At 35.5% G+C, this 5,173-nt stretch overlaps 1 pseudogene; it reads right to left on the bottom strand.

The window, feature by feature from the left end:
* Positions 1 to 4,637, bottom strand: LOC143554258 (wall-associated receptor kinase 2-like; annotated as a pseudogene).
* Positions 4,638 to 5,173: the final 536 nt, after the last annotated feature.

Below are 5,173 nucleotides of genomic sequence, written 5' to 3'. Positions count from 1 at the left end.
TCATTTCACTTCTAGTGTAGAAACACATAAGTAATTGACTGCCTCAATGTCACAATATCCACTAACAATCCAGATTAAGAAATTAGATTTATTATTGTAATCAAATTTAGAAACGCAAAGCAAAGTGTGCACTTTCATGTGCTAATAACAAATATGAAAACCCCCAAAGTATAACACTTACACTTGTATTCATAAGCCAACTTGGTAGATCATCTAGCTTCATTGGTAAGGTATAAAGTAGAGTGACTCGATAGCTCTATCGAATCCATATATGAATTTATCGAGTCACCATAAAGGTCCGAAGGTTCTCCCTCACTCGGTCTAACAAAGCCAACTTCGCTGCCTTGATGTTCAACCCATGGTTGCCTGGTGAATCTTCTTAGTCGTTCTAGTTCTATAGCTACCTCTTTCATTATTGGTCTGTTAAAGCCGTTTATATTGAGACATAGCTTCACAAGTGATGCAATTGCTTGGAGTTGCTCGAATGAACCCTCTCTAATAGCCCGAGGGTCAAGAATTTGAAATAGGTTTCCTGAACTCAAAGCGTTAAGGAAATAGGCTGTTAAGTTTCTTTCAACTTGACTTCGCTCCATGCAAATTGGCTTCTTACCCGTTAAAAGCTCTAGGAGCACGACTCCAAAGCTATAAACGTCACTTTTATCCGTAAGCTGACTTGTGTGAAAGTATTCAGGATCTAGATACCCTAATGTCCCTTGAACCAATGTAGTCACTTGTTCCTTACCCAATGGTATCAATCTCGAAGCCCCAAAGTCGGAAATTTTGGTGACTAGGTTATCGTCTAATAATATGTTGGCGGATCACATCGCGATGTATAATAGGCTTTGATGCGGCAGAATGAAGATATGCAAGTGCGCCAGCAGACTCGACAGCTATTCTTAAACGATTGTCCCAAGATAACCACGCCAGTCCACCATCCGTGTGGATATGGTGGAAGAGAGTACCATTAGAAACACACTCGTAAACTAGCAATGGGACTTCAGTCTCCAAGCAACAACCTAAAAGCTTACCACATTTCGATGATTGATTTGAGTAAGAATGACCACCTCATTGATAAACTGCTCTATCTGACTCTCGTCCATAACTCGTGATTTCTTTATCGCAACTATATTTCCATTAGGTAAGATCCCTTTATACACAATCCCATAACCACAGCGACCAAGAATCATATTATTGGAAAAGTTTTTAGTTGCTTTTTTAAGCTCCCCGGTTGTGAAAATTTTAGTCGATTGGTTGACACCGCCACCCGTGTTTGAATCAAGTTGTTGTTTCAACAACATGCCACCATTCTTCACGAAGAACTTCTCCCTCATTTGGATAATCTTTCTTCTCTGGTGGCTGAAATACAACCAACCAATTCCCATAAGTATAGATATGAATCCAAACCCCATTCCTTCATAAAACACAAGGCATTATACTTCATTTGTTAGCATTACATGAAATAAAAAGTTATAATTTCTAATTAACATTTTGCTATATTACTTCTAATTAACATTTTAAATGTTTAATTTATTATATAGCCTTGGGAATCTACTTTTATTAAGTGATTTATTAGATAATCGAAAAAAGAGAATCTTGTATAATATAGAAATTCAGAAGAATTGCGCGAAGGGGCCATAGAACAGCTTTATGGAAAGTAGAAATAGAAGCAGATGAGTTTCGCATGAATGGATGCTCTGAAATAGAGCGAGCAAATTGAATTTGATTGATTCAACTTATAAGACTTTGGAACAATTAGAAAATTACAAAATGAAACTATCAATTTTTTATTAAACTGCTTTTAGCTATCTTTTTAACTATATATTTCTCGATTTTGCTACGGATTTCATTTGCAACGGAATATCCATAAGTCATAACTATACCATATATAATGTTGATTGTGGCTAGATCGTAGAAAAATGCGATAGGATTTTGATATAACAAATACCCATTTTTGTAGTAGTGATTTGTTACAAGAGCATTTATTTACTCACCAAGAGACAACTTGAGGACGCTAGACGTGCTCGAATTCTTGGCAATGCAACCTCTCCCATCCTTTCTCCCGTCTCCTTCATACCCGTGAGGGCACGAGCAATTGTAACTTCCCGGAAGATTAGTACAAGTCCCGTTACAAGGATTTTTGTTAGGATCTGCGCATTCGTCGATATCTACAAAATGAAAACAGAAGATATTCTTCATATCTCAAAAGTAAAAACTTAAGAAATCTAAATCTGAAATGAAACTGGACATTAACATTAATTTTGAAGATATTTATATATTATATGATAGTTAATTACTATATTGTTATGATGGTTATAAATAAATTCATAGAAATAAATATAACTTTTAAATAGGAAAACGCAAGATAAGTAAAGTATTAACACTTTCATATGTCACAAGTTGAAATTTATAATCTAAAAAGAAAATTTTCTAGTAAAAAAATAGTTACTTAAAACCGGTTTAACCACTTAATCGGGTCACTATTTCAACCCATGCCAACGAAACCGGGTAGTAATCCCATTCTATCTAAACCAAGTACCGAAAAATTTTACTCACCATGACAACCGGGAGAAAAATAAGGATTGCCTTCATAACCATTTTTGCAAGAGCATCTATACCCCCCATTTCCGCTCTTAGAATCTATACAAACACTATTATTTTGACAATAATAATCGCTCGTGTTTATATAATCGTCACAACTCCTACTCCCAACAACCCAATCAAGCACCACAGGAACAGTATCAACTATCCGATCGATATAATTAGGATCTGTGAAATCTGATGCCCCTGAAAATGTAAAGACGCTATGTTCACCTAAGAAAGTGTAGCCACATTTATCGAAAGACCATACGTTTAGGTGATCATAGATTGAGAATACTTGTGCCACGTAAGTTGATAAACCTTTGGGCAAGCTCGTTGCGCAACATCCTATACCTGTAGCATAAAACAAATGTAGAATAATATGATTCAGAATGTTTATTCAAACACAAATAAGAGTTATAGAACACAAGTTTTATAACTTGTGAGTAATTAGAAAATAAAAAAAATGATTTGATTACCAATATTCACAGCTAAATAATTCATTAGGGACAATATATTTGAATGGTTGACTCGTATAATAATAATTGACAGTGCAAATTCTTTATGAAAATGAACATTGGCTCAGCCATTTTTTCCTTATGGACGTTGACTTGATATTTTGATCAAATTCTTTTATGAAAATAAACTTTAATGAATGTTTTTATAACTGGACAGGATAACAAACTGTCCGCCTTAGTACTAGCCCGGGTTTCAAAAGATTGATTTTAACCATTTTCACTCGTGGACATTCAGTTTTTACAAATCTTATTAAGACATAAAGGCCTATACGGCGAAGAAGGTGAAAATTTCGACTGTGACAGGGATCCCAAGTCGACACACTCATTCAAAAGGAATAAAGTTGACGGCCTCGAACCAATAACAACATGACACACATTGTATAATTTCACCTTAGGATGAAATCAATCAATTATAATTCGCTAAAAAAGTTGTCAAAGTGTCACGATTTTATCTATTGATGACAAAAGTCAAAACCGGAAGACGAAAATTTTGCATCATGACAACCGTTCGCTTGAATATGACAACACTTGACAACACACCAAAAATTTCACCAACATGCCACATGTCATGCCGTCATTGTTTCGAAGCCAATAACTTTATTTTCTTTGAACTCATGCGACGTGCCATAATGGGGTGCCATGCCACTAGTGATATTTTCGTCAATTGCCACATGTGGCAATAAAATCGGCGAAAAGGATAAAAAAATGTTTTTTAATACCAACTCAAACACTCATCTAATATACGCCGATTTCTACTCTATCGATGAATTTGAAACCTTTTGCCAGTCTATATCTAGAGGATAACGCATTATTTAACACACTAAGATACCATTGAACTAAATTCCGTTTACTAATAAAAATAACTATTTACATTATAATTTTCTCTTGTTATACTAATAAAATACTTCATTGACTAGCCTTTTATATTTGTTTAGATGAATAATAATAATCAATACCTGAACATGAACCAACCGGAACATCTTGAACACCGGAGCAAATAGACACACACCCAACCGTAAAATTCTTATATTCAATCCCAGCCACAGGAGAAATAACCGCGTAGTCATCACATCCGACCGCTATCAGTTTATTCAGTTGTGAAAATGTGAAATATGAGTTCGCCACAGTAATCCCAGTGGGCTTAAACGTAGTCACATTACCAGTCTGATCATAACACTTATAAGCCACTGCGGTTTTAACCCGCACATTCTCTTCGGATATACTCACCACTTCCACTCGCTCCAAAGTTCGGTTTCCTCGGTATGCAAATAAGTCCCCTGGCAAGAAGGCTTTAGGGGGATTGTAAGACGTGTTGCATGTGATGTCAAACCATGGACCTATAGAGCAACTGGACCCGGAGCCTATACCGAACGGGTAGGGTACGGTTAGGTTGCCACATGTACTCGGGCAGCCGGGGAGTGTAAGGTTGTTGACGACGGTGGTGGTGGTGGTTGCTGGAGAGAAAGGGAGGTGGGATAGATAGAGGATTATAAAGAGTAGATACATTTTTTCTTGGTGGAAGATGATAATAATGGAAAGTTTATATTATTAAGAGGTCCTTACCGAAATGCTGTTTTACAGGTCAATGTCAACAAAATATTTATCTAATCAATTAATTCAATTTTGACAAAATGTTCATTTAATCAATTAATTCTTAATATGGTCACTCTAAAAGTTTTTGATCTGATCACTTTGTAATTATTACTTGACGAGTTTTTAACTAACTAAATTTTGCTTCGCGTCATAAAACCGTGTGGTTGCTAGATTTTATAAAAAATCGTCAGAGTCGACGGGGATATTAAGTTGTCCTGTGAGATTTTTTAGACAAATGACAGAATCTGTTGCCTAAAAATCATGTCAAGTAATGATTAAAAGTGATTGGTTCGACAAGCTTTTTATGGACATTTTAAGAATTTGTTGGTTAAATAGATGTTTTGGCATTTTCCCTTATATTAATGTTATTGTTTTGTTTTTGTATTGGTCGCTTACATGCTATTCTATGGAGTAAACGATAGGGATATAGAGCCTTTATTATTGATTTATCAAGATGAAACTGTGTGCACGATTATTTTAAGAGA

The sequence above is a fragment of the Bidens hawaiensis genome, unplaced genomic scaffold (assembly GCF_021521415.1).
Source record: "Bidens hawaiensis isolate Kalapana, Puna unplaced genomic scaffold, B.hawaiensis_p1.1 tig00017574_1, whole genome shotgun sequence".
NCBI lineage: Eukaryota > Viridiplantae > Streptophyta > Magnoliopsida > Asterales > Asteraceae > Bidens > Bidens hawaiensis.
This window is presented reverse-complemented; position numbering and strand designations above follow the sequence as displayed.